We start from the raw sequence: 13277 nt of genomic DNA, 5'->3' as shown, positions 1-13277 counted from the left end.
GAAAATATATTTGATCAGAAAAAATGTGTTAATATTTCATAAGTGAGTTTTATAGGAACTTATAAATTTTCGACCTAAATATGTGGTCTATGTAATTTATAGACTTCTCTGAATGCTAATAAAGCAGGAATGAATGTTATATATGATTTCTTTTTTATGAAGATTTGTAAGATAGGTAACTTTATCTACTTTGAAAATGACTGAGAGGGGCTATAACATGTCATATTTTACAATTGTGAAGAATAAGCATATGTTAAAAAAATTATTTAATAAACATTGTTTCTTAGAACAAAATAAATCATTGTTGATGAATAATGAATCTTTCCGATTGATGTAAAAATAAATTCTAGCGATCTTGTAACATATCATATTCTTGCAATTGTGAAAAACAAGCATATGTTAGAATATGCGTTTGATAAATTATTGTATCTTTCTAATAGATGTAATATAATTGGTGTAGGTAGTTGATGCTTTAGTTCCATAGTAGAGATATTCAATTATTTTAGTACCTTGTGAGGCATGAAAAAGGATCGTGCGTCGTTCATTATGCAATTAGCCAAATTTGATGTTATCTCTTAACACATTCAAAATCAGCTTGTCAAAAAAAAGAAAGTGATAGCTGCTTAGTCAGTCAACTTCTTGATTTTAATCCACGAATTCAAAAATAATATATATAAATTGTTACAAGAATATATTTGTATTTATAGTAAGAAAGATGATTCCACTACTCGATGTTGTCCTAAAATACTGATGCTTCTTTGACTGCCGAGACATCTTAAATACATTGTACACATGTAGATATCTGATGTTGTTTATTTCAAAATTGATTTACCCATTAAGTATAAAACTTATGCATCAAAATAAGTTAAAGTAATAATTTTGAGCTTTTAATGAGTAGAAATCAAATTTGGGATATCGACTTCCTGATATTTTACATTATAATTTATAGGCGATAGATAACACACTCAATTTGTTAGTCTCAAATCGTTAATCGTCCCCTAAATTCATAAAACTCACAATTATCAAGTTCAGGGCAAACCCCATCCCTCCCGCAAGTTTCTAGTCTCAAACACCCATTGAATCACTAATTGAAGAATGGAACAATGTGAAATTCGTAAATAGAGGGTCGAAATCTAACCACAGTGAAATCAAGTAAAACCTTTTTGAACTTGTCTAATATCAAACATTCAATCTCCCAAATTTAAATTATGAAGTCTAACTTCGAATAGAATTTTAAATTTTCCCAGGTATAATCCTTCTCGTGAACGTGATCACTTGAATCAGATCCAATTGTTCGCGATCATGATGTCCTCCCCTCGAATATAATGCACAAGCATGACCCAATCCTCATCCCAATCAATTTCTTGTTTGGAATTGCCTTGCTCTAACATTGTTACCCTTTGCGAACACAACGAGATCTTCACAGACATATAGAAGAATGTAAACTTTACCTAAACAAACCAGCACCAACCCAAAATCTTTCAAAGTCCTGATACTTTAAAAATTATTCACAACCTTCTGTAAGTAAATCAAATATGTAGACTGACTGTAAAATATGTTTCAGACTTGTTAAAATTATCGAATCACCAATTTCACATTTTCTATAATTATCTCTATTTTAGGTATTCGGGGAATCCTTTGAGGTCGCCTTGATCAAAAGTTGATCATGGTCAAAATTAGTTTTTACTAGAATTCAACCAATGACTCAAATCACTCCTAAATGTCTTGGAATTCATGTTAATCACCGATGAAGTCATAAATCACCTTTTAGACCTAGCAAAGCCGTCAAAACTCAAATTTGACCCCATTAACCTTAAAATGTTGACTTTGATCAAACCTCAAACCTTCAAAATTAAAAATCTTATATATGTCTAGATTCTTGGATTAATTATTGGTGGAATACCTGATAATCCTCTTTATTTGATTATTTTGGAAACCATACCGCCCATCCTTGCAAGTCCAAAATGACATTCAGAAGCTACCGAAAAAGGTCAAAACTGAAAAAAAATAAACAAAAAATTTAATGACCACAAGGGTCGTTACACTTAATGCAATTAATGCACTTATATATTATGTTATTACTATCAATAAGATAATGTGAAAAATAGGTTTAATTTTACTACTGGGAACATCATAGTCAATCAAATAGTGATATTAGCCTATTAGCAAGGTTTATTGACTATGAAAGTGTAGAAATATTATTTGATTTATATGAAATTTGATCTAAAAAGAGTTATGTTTGTGTGTGAGAATACTGTCATATCATGTTATTTTATTAAGCAGTCAATTTTTGTTATCATACAAATAAAAGTGTTTGTCACTTGTTTGTTGCAACAAACAAGTCGAATGAGCAATTTGCCTGCAACGGTAAGATCACGATCACAATAGTCAAGAATGTATTTTGCTGGACTTAAGCACTCAACATATCTAAGAGACATATGTTATTATCACGAAAATAGTAATGTCAATACCAATATTTTCAAAGCTGATATAAGATTGGAAGGGATGATTTATAGGAATTAAGTGATCTTTTAATCAGTGATAGTATAATACACGTTGTACTCTTTTTTTATGGGATTTTATTTCACTGTGTTTTCCTGATAAGCTTATTATTGAGGTAGCTAACTATGTGTATTATTAGATATGTGTACTCTTGTTTCTTCACTAGACTTTTTTCCCCACAAGATGTTTCGATAATGACCCCTTCCGATCGTTATGGAAAAACCAATAGTGAAAGAATTTGAGTCTAAAAACTTTTTGGGCAGAAAATAAAAAAATTTAGGCTAGGCTATACCCGAAAATATTCTAACTTAGATCAGTCCAAAATCCTAGAAAAAGGGTTGAGTTTTGCACCAGATGACTTTTTATGAATCCTACCTACTATCCGTAGGAGGGCTCATGGGATTGAATCTTGGCTACTGTTTCCTGGGGGTGAAGTCTATGGACCAAGTTTACGGACCGTAGAAACTTATACGGACAGTAGACCTGACCCATAGGTCAAGTCCTGAGACTTGGTCGAACCAAATGTGTAGGATGAAGGGACCCTATGATCCATAAAGGGGTCTACAGACCATAAAAAGTCCTGTACCAAGGACTTGAAGACCCAACCTCAGACCCTTTCCACGACCAAATGTTTATGACCCTTTAGAAGGGTCTACAAACCGTACAAGGTTCCGTAGACCCAACGTCAGAAAGTAACCCATTAGTACATTTCTTACAAGTGTTGAAGCTGACCCATAGATGGGTCTACAGATCATAGAAAGTCCCATAGAACCAAACATCAGAAACCCCAGATTTCAAGGCACTTTCTACAAGAGGGCTTTTATGGCTCGTAGAAGCTTCTATAGACCATAGATGGCACCCGTATCAGCTTTAATGAAGGGTATTTAGGTTTTTTCCCACCTTTCCAAGTCCAAGCCTTCATATTTTTGAAAAAAATAAATCCCTTATCAGATTCAACCCTTCCCTTCTCATACATTCTTTCCAGACTTAGAGCGAGGTTTCAAGAAGAGAAAAGTTAGGGTTCCAAGGGCATTCATCGAGTCCTTCAAGTTTCATCAAGAATTTATTCTTCCAGGTATGTGAGGCTACTCAGAGTGTTGGACTAAGTTCGTCCTCATACCCTACATCTAAATTCAGTTAATAGAAGATCAACCTAGGGTTCTAACCCAAGTTCCCTTAAATTCTTTAATTGAAATTGTATTCGACTTATCGAAAGTTGAGTAATATTATTGAGTATATGTTTTTTTATATGAAATTATGATTTTTTGTATTATAGTTCATGAATATTTCTCACATAAGCCCTACCTAGTTGAAAGTTACAGTTGTTACATTGCTTTATACTATGCATGATTTTTAGAGTTTGAGTAAACTAAAACATTATGCATTACTTTATTTTGAGAATGAGTTCGAGAAACACGAGTGACTTTAAATACATTTACTGAGATTGAAAAACTATGGTTATTTTAAAAGAGAAGTATAATCTGTTTGAGAAAAAGTTGAGTCAGATCGAGTTAAGTTCAATGAGACTTAAAAAGAAGTACTTTGAGTATTTTACTCGATTTTATGTAAGTATTATTATATTTTTTGAGAGTAGTATTGAGAACCTATTTGGGTAAGAAAACTTATGGTATATGCACAACAGGTTGAAGAGGAAAAGAAGAAGGATATGGAGGAACATCAGAACAAGAATGCAAAATAGGTAGGACATGAGCCTAATCACTAAAAGAGTGATAACGACAACATGTCGTTCTTTCAGAAGAGGTCTTCTAGTTACTTTCCATTGTCAGGAAGTGCACCACGCTGAGTAATAGAAATGATTAGAGGTACCAGAATAGTTAGAACTTCAAAGCTTAGGTTCTCAGTCACAAGGAAGTGTGGCCCAAGGTTCTTATCGGAAGCTGCCTTATGGTAAGTATAATAAGCTCCATCTAGGGGAGTGTCATGATGGCACTAGTGGTTGGTACAAGTGTGGTCATATAGGTAATTATATGAGATTTTTCGATGGAAAATCAAGGTAACGGGGAAATTAGGCCAAGTCTTCTTTAGTAGCACCATCCAGCGGGGTTGCCCCAAAGGGCACAACTTCAGGGACATGTGGGGGTTCAAACTGTCTGTATACTATGGGTAGTCACCAAGATAAGGAGAACTTGCTATACATTGTCAGTGGTATGATTAAATTCTTTTCTCTTGATATTTATGCCTTACTGGATCCAGGTGCAAATTTGTTCTTTGTGACTCCTTATATAGCCGTGAAGTTTGGGGTCTATCCCGAACATTTTCTAGAGCCCTTAAGTATTTCTACTCCTATTGGTGAGTCCATTCTTGCTAAGAGAGTCTATAGAGATAGTAAAATTTTCACCTATCATAAATACACCACAACCGACTTAGTTGATGTGTTTACTGACCACACTATCTCTATGGTGTGCATGTGGATGTGTTTACTGACCACAAGAGTCTTCAATATGTTTTTAGTCAGAAAGGGCTAAACTTGAGGCAAATAAAGTGGCTTGAGTTGCTCAAGGATTATAATATGAGTATTCTCTACCATACAGATAAAGCTAATATTGTTGCTGGTGCTCTTAACAAGTTATCCATAGGTAGTACTGCTCATATTAAGGAAGGAAAGGAATTGGCTAAGGAAGTGCATAGACTTGCACATTTGGGAGTTCGACTTGTAGGCTCTAATGAAGGTGTTACTACTGTTCATAATGAGGCTGAATCATCACTAGTAGTAGAAGTAAAGGAAAAGAAAGACCAATACCACATTCTACTTCAGGTAAAAGAAGATGTTAATAAGTAGAAGGTGATGACCTTTGAACAGGGGGAGATGGCATATTGAGCTATATAAGTATATTGTGTATTCCAAATATTGATGGACACCAAGATAGGGTCATAGAATAAGCCCATAGCTCCAGATATTCTATTCATTCAAGATGTATCATAATATATCAAGACTTGAGAGAAGTCTACTGGCGGAGTGGTATGAAGAGAGATATTGCAGACTTCGTTTTGAAGTGCCGAATTGTCAACAAGTCAAGGTTGAGCACCAAAGGCCATGTGGTATGGATCTATTCATAGAACTACTAGAGTGGAAATGAGAGATAATCAACATGGATTTTATTACAGGGTTATAACGATCTCACTAACAATATGATTCGATTTGGGTGATTGTAGACCAAATGACTAAATCAACCCACTTCTTACTAGTAAAGACTACTAATTTAGCAGAGGACTACGCCAAATTATATATCCAAGAGATAGGCAGACTTCATGAAGTTCTTTGTCTATAATTTCATATAGAGGTTCTTAATACAATACCCAATTTCAAAATTCATTTCAGATAGGTTTAGGATCAAAAGTGAATCTTGGTACCACATTTCATCCTCAGACAGATGGTCAGGCAAAATGTATGATTCAGACTCTAAAAGATATGTTGAGAGCTTGTGTCATTGATTTTAAGGGTAATTAGGATATCCACTCGCCTCTGACAGAGTTTGAGTATAACAATAATTATCATTCAACTATTCAAATGGCTCTATATGAGGCACTGTATGGAAATAGATGTAGATCACCAATAAATTGGTTCAAAGTTGGTGAATTTGAGTTGATAGGGATAGACTTGGTTCATCGGGCTATGGAGAAAGTGAAAATCATCCAAGAGAGGTTGAAAATTATGCAAATTCGCTAAAAGTCCTACACTGATGTTAGACAAAGAGATTTATAATTTGAGGTGAATGATTGGGTGTATTTGAAGGTTTTGCCCATAAAAGGTGTTATTAGATTTGGAAAGAAGGGAAAACACAATCCCCATTACATTAGTCCCTACCATATTTCAAAGAGAGTTGGCAATGTAGCTTATGAGTTAGAGCTACCATCAGAATTAGCGGTTGTTCATCAGTGTTTCACATTTATATGCTTAAGAAGTTCTCAAGAGATCCTTCGCTCATTGTTCCTACATTAAGCATTAGTGTGAAAGATAGCTTTTATTATGCTGATATTTTGATTTAGATTCTTGATCGTCAAGTTGGCAAGTTTAGGACCAAATAGGTTGCATAGTCAAAGTTTTAAAGATGAGTTCGTTTGTTAAAGAAGCTATATAAAAAGTCGAAGAAGACATGAAAGTAAGATTCCCTTATATATTCTTTTTTCATAGTGTTGATGTTGAAGGAAATACTCATTTATCTATCTTAGATTCAGTGTCTACTCGTGTGTTTGAATGTCCATGTACTTGCATTGCATTCGTGCCTAGTGTAAATTCTTAGCTTGGTCATCATTCGAGGATAAATTATCCTAAGGGGGTATATTGTAACACCATATTCTAACGTAGATCAATCCAAAATCCCCCAAAAATGTTGAATTTTGCACCAGGTGACTTTCTACGGATCCTACCTATGGCTTGTAGAAGCTTTCACAAACTGTGAGAGAGCTCATGGGATTGAACCTTGGTTATTGTTTGGTGAGGGTGAAGTCTATAGACCATAGAAATTTATGCGGACCATAGACCTGATTCGTAGGCCAAGTACTGAGAATTGGTCAAACCGAGTGTGCAGGACGACTAGTAGACGGGTCTATGGATTGTTGAAAGTCCTCTAGACCCAAATATCAGTAACCCTCATATTTTAAGACACCTTCTAAGAGAGGGCTTCTATGGCCCGTAGAAGCTTCTACGAACTGTAGATGACACCCTTAGATAGATTATGTCAACTTTTGTCATGTCCTGGGATAGTACTCTAGACGTGGCCGGCACTCAAAAACCATTACTGGCTCCTAAGCGAATCACTTGACCTGATCACACATCCTTTCATTCAATCAGCGGAAGACTTAAAATAAAGAGATAATTAGGCGGGCAATTCCAATCAACAATCTAGCTGAAGGAAGAAAGGTCACGGGCCAACAAATTGAACTCCAATCTATGTCATTAAAATAGTTTGACAAGAATAATTCAAGGAAATATAATACTCAATCGATCCATCACTATCTAGTCTATGAATCCTCTATCACTACTATCTAATTGGTGGCAATGACAGGTTCATGGCTACCTCAAATCAGAATGAAAAGACTAAACTCAACGCAACATAAGTGGTATCCTCTGAATGTAGGTAAAGACTCACCAATAAGCTGAGTGTCAACAGATCCTCAATGGTGCACCTATTGATGATCTGTTAAACCTATCTTTGCATCATAAAATAATGCAGGTCCAAATGGACGTCAGTACATGGAATGTACGAGTATGTAATATGGCAGAATGAAACATACATCAAGGTAGAATAATATCAGTCCAGGTATCTCAAATCAGAAAGATAAGAGAGACTCAATCAAGGTATCATAAGTCTAAAGAAAGAATAAGGTTTAGATAAAGACAAATCATATACAATCCAATCCAATCATGTACAATCCAATTAAATCCAATCATATACAATTCGATCTAATCCAATTATATACAATCCAATCTAATCCAATCATATACAATCCAATTCAATCCAAACATATATCATCAACTCAACGAATAAAGTCAAAAGACTCAACTCAATAGACATGCGAATTAGAATTTAGAAATATTTTACAAATTGACTCAATCATCAACAATACGAATCAAACCAATCAACCAAATATTCAATCAAATCAATAATAAAATCAAAGGACTCGACTCAACAGATATGAAATATTAGAATTTAGTAATATTTTACAATTCGACTCAATCATCTATAATCTCAATCAAACCAATCATGTTATGCACAATCCACTCAATTTAGGAGTTTTTCTAACTGACTACCATCACTTATGAGCCAGTGATGTACAACAAGCCGACGTTATTGCCATATCCGTTCAATTTTTTGCCAGGGTATGAATAATTCAACCAATCATGGATCCATGTTCTAATAGAGATATGTAAAAAGAAGGTCCTCTAGGTATGAGGTATTATCAAAGCTCTTTATTTCATTTGATTATGCCCTTTTAAGTAAGGGCCTCATTTAGTGCCCTATCGAATCAGATAAAAAAGGGCATGAGGAAAAATTGGACTATTCGGGGGAGCTGGAGTGGGTAAAAGAGTACTCATTATGGAATTGATTAACGTCTGTAATAAATTGTATGTCCCATAATAGGTCCCAGGTGATGAAAGAGGGGGAAATGCCTAGACGACGGCCTCAGAGTTATTGATGGTTCAACCTTTACCGTGTCATCGGGGACCCCAGTTAGTTAAATGAGCCAGGAATTTAAAATATTATTAGTAGAGCTTGAAAGTAGTGCTTGGCTCAATTCCTACCACTGATTCGGCTTCTTAGATTTAAGGTGATTTGTGTATCGACCCAAAAGATATCAATCAAGTCCTATCATGTCAGGACAATGAAATAGGGAAACATCCGATTTTAACGGTTCAATCCTTTCCTACATTGGCTACGTAGTTTATGGGATTCGAGTAGGGACTATACTCTTACCCAATTCGGTGTTCGATACTCTTCCCAAGTCTCAATATGCTCATATCTATTAGATGAGTAAAATACTCAAAATACTCATTTATTCTCTTTTGGACTATTTCAAATCAACTTGTTTTGTCTCATTGGACTCTTTTCAAAAACTCAATCAATCTGGTCTCATTGGACCTCTTTCAAAACTCAATCAATCTGGTTTCATTGGACCTTTTTTTCAAAATTCAATCAATGCAGTAAATATTAAATTTAAAACATAATTTTAACCCCTCAACTCATTTTCAAAATAGACATTTTAATGAAAAAAAATGCTGAACTCATTTATACTCAAAATACTCACATTTAAAATAATAATTAAGAGACTTCTCAAACTCAACGCATGCTTAAAGTCTTTCTAAATCAAAGATGAAAATAATCATTTTTTAAACTCAAAATAGTGCATAAATAATTTATGTAAAAACATTCGCAAATCATTTTAAAACTCCTTCTCAAACAATCATTATACTAAAAATCCTCATATGACTCCAATCAAAACGAATTATGCAAATTATATCATGTAGTCACATTAGACTCCAATCCACTCTATCTTAAAGCATCATCATCAACATTACCTCTTCATCAATCATTTTATTTTTTTTAAAAAATATCATTTACATCATCATCAAACATCTTGCTCCAAAATCTTCAGTTAACTCTATGTTCAATTTCATCAAATTCATTATAATATGCATCATCTCACTTTGAAAGCAATACTTTATTTATACATGAAAAACCATCAATCTCTACCTCAAAAAAAATTATGACAAAAAAATAAAATCTCATCTTGGATTTCAGTGAATGAATACATGAATATATACCTCAAATACTCAACTCAAATACATCATCAATATATATGAATTTATATAAAAACTCAATAGAATTTATCGATAACTCAATAACTCAACTCATGGAACATCAAACTCAATTCAACTCTAATCAATGCAGATGTAGGACATGTGGAAGAAATCAATCCAACGTTGTGAGTAGCCTTACATACCTGAAATGAAGATTATCTCACCAAAAATCAAAGACATGGCTTGAAGATCTTGAATCCTAGCTCTTCTTCTCGTCTCCAATTCTTTCTCTCAATGTTCTTGGATGTTTTGGGGGAGAAAACTCCTTAGAAAGTGATATGGAGGCGGAATTTACCCCTAAAATGTACTGGATTAGGTTGGGAAAGGTGGAGAAAAGATCGAAAAGCCCCTCTCAAAAATATGAAAACTGGCAGAAATTTGAACTAGGGTGGAACAAGTCTGCATCGCGGAGTTGTTCCCCCATAGTTCATTTCTTCCAAAATCAAAATTGAAGAAAAATTGGCCAAGTCAGCGATATAGATTGGTCGTACACCCTTCTGGTTAACTGGACATAACGTTTTACTCTAAACTATAAAAAATATAATTTTTGTGGCATTGGAAAGAAGACTCAAATACCTTTAATTTTATAGGTCATGCACCACTAAATTTGTTATATTCTAAGAGATATGATAGTTTGAAGTTGACCCTTATACGGACTCATTCGAAAACTTAGTCGATAGAAATTCTTTAGACTTGGCTTGGTGTAAGAGATCCCTTATGATCGTAAACCATATCTAATACACTTAAAATAATTAGGAATTGATCCTAAATTATATATACAATTAGAATTTATTCACTTAGAGTCTATACACATATGACAAATGGTTCAAGTCTTGACGATGTTTTTTTGGGGTGTTACAACTTTAATGAAGGGTATTTGGGTCTTTTGCCACCCTTTCCCAGTCCAAGCCTTCATATTTTGGGATCAAATAAGCCTCTTATCAGTATCAGTCAACCCTTCCTTCCTTATGAATCCTTCCATACTTAGAATGAGGTTTTAAGAGGAAAAAAGATAGGGTTTCAAGTGCATTCACCGAGTTCTTTAAGTTTTGTCAAGAACTTCGTTCTTTCAGGTTTCTAAGGCTACTCAGAGTGTTGGACTAAGTTCGTCCTCACACCCTACATCTAAATTCAGTCAGTAGAAAAATAACTTAGGAATCTAACCCAAATTTCATTAAATTCTTGAATTGAAATTGTATTCAACCTATCGAATTTTAAGTATTATCATTGAGTATATGTTTCTTTATGTGAAATTATAATTTTTTTGAAATATAGTTCATGAATATTTCTCATATGAACCCTACCTAAATTGAGAAGTTAAAGTTGTTACATTGCTTTATCTATGCATGATTTTCAGAGTTTGAGTAAACTAAAGCATTATGCATTACTTCATTTTGAGAATGAGTTTTAGAAACACGCATGACTTTAAATAAATTTACTAAGATTGAGAAAGTATGTTTATTTTAAAAGAGAAGTATAATGAGTTTGAGAAAGAGTTGAGTGAGACCAAGTTCAGGTCAATGAGACTTAAATAAAAGTGTTTTGAGTATTTTATTCACAATATTTATATAAGCAATATTACATATTTTTGGGAGAAGTATTGAATGCCGATTTGTATAAGAGTTTAGACAAATCAAACTCCATAAACTATATAGCCAGCGTAGGATGAGATTAATTGGTTCTGGCGACTCCTTACTTTAGTCCCTAATAAGTACTTTTATATGGATTCATGAGTTGAGTTTATGTCCCTTATCCTGGCAAGGTAATGGATGGATCTGGCAATGTGAGCAATACGTTGTATCATCATGAGGCTCATAGTGATGGTTGTCAGTTCAAGAAACTCATTTAAAGAGAAAAATACTACTTTTATTTGAGTTGCATCCATTACCTTATTATTTTACGTAAAGCCTTGATATTTCCTTATACTTTCATGATTTACGTCAGTCGAGTTATTTCCAGTATTTCTTTTTGTGAGTACTAATTCAATTATTTATCTATTCAGCTATTTTACGTACCATACATTCCATGTGCTGACGTATTTTGACACTGCATCATCTTATGATGCATATACATGTGTTAAAATCATCAACATGAGCTTCATTGAGGATTGCGCTTCTTAAGTTTGTGGTGAGACCTTCTTGATTTTTGAGGACTCCTTTATATTTTATTCTTTTCATTATAATTAGTTCTTTTAAAGTAGTCGTAGGCCTGTCGTGATACCCATCTTTAGAGATTAGAGGTTTCATAGACAGAGTAAAGAGTCATTTCAGTATTTTAGTATTTCTGTTTACACATTATTTTCCTTTTATATATTTAGGATATCTTCCAAATTATTATTGAGAGTGGTATTTTATGCCTTGCGTGCTCATCTTATTAAGCTTTTGCATTTAAGTTAGTCTTCCGCTAAGTTAGTCTGCCAGGCCTAGGGTTCACTTGAGACCATGAATTGTTTCTGAGTGACGGCCACACCTAGGTTGTAGGCCTTGGGCGTGACACCACTCTTAGATGAAATTTGAGTAAGGTAAGGTCTAGGTCAATCCAAAAATTGATTAGATTAATGTCTAATCTAGGATTTGATTATATGATAGCTAAGGCATTAAGGAGTCCGTATGTCTTTTTGAAAGTAAATTCGGGTGAGTAGAACTCCCGATATTGAATTTGGAGTGAAATGGTTATTTTATAACGTCAAGGTTTGAGGTTGTGTAGTGAAATGAGGGCTTAGGGAGAATTCTAAGTTTCTATATTTGTGCAAGTTACCATAATTAGTGAAATTTCGCTATGGCGAGGCTGCTATAACGGGTTGGTGTTACGACCCAAATTATTCCCTTGACGTGAGATGGCGAATATGATTCTAAAATATCTAAATAAGCCATTTGACATAATCATGACATTATGAAAGCAATATAATTGTAAGATAAGATAAGCGAAAGAGAAAGTATCGAGCATAATCTCAACATAAGTAGAATCTAAGTACAAAGACTGACAAAGCAAAAATCATGCTAAATCTTACATAAGCCTCTACTATCATAGGCATGACATAGGACGATCCCTAGCTCATGAAATAATCTGAAAACTGAAAGAAGTCTAAAAAGACGTAAAATAACTTATAATCGGCATATCCCCGAATCATGATGACTCACCAAGTAGTGCAAAGTTGATAGGATCCAATACTAACCGTGGGCGTGAGATGGAGCATCAGAACCTATATTATGAAATCATATAGGCAAAATTATGTGGTCAGTACTATGAAATATACTGAATATGGAGAATGTGCGAATGCATAACATGAAGCATGATAATATAATAACCAATCTAAATCATGATATATTCTGATAAATCTGATTTAACACATAATACATGGTCAATGCAATAATCTTATCATGTGAGCTATAACATGGAGTTCAATATTCTATTCTCACACCGAAAATAGAGGTCCTACTTGCCAAGGTAAGGA

Source organism: Solanum dulcamara, chromosome 10, assembly GCF_947179165.1.
Source record: "Solanum dulcamara chromosome 10, daSolDulc1.2, whole genome shotgun sequence".
In the NCBI taxonomy this organism is placed as follows: domain Eukaryota; kingdom Viridiplantae; phylum Streptophyta; class Magnoliopsida; order Solanales; family Solanaceae; genus Solanum; species Solanum dulcamara.
The sequence above is the reverse complement of the archived record's forward strand: the minus strand, read 5'-3'. Positions refer to the sequence as shown.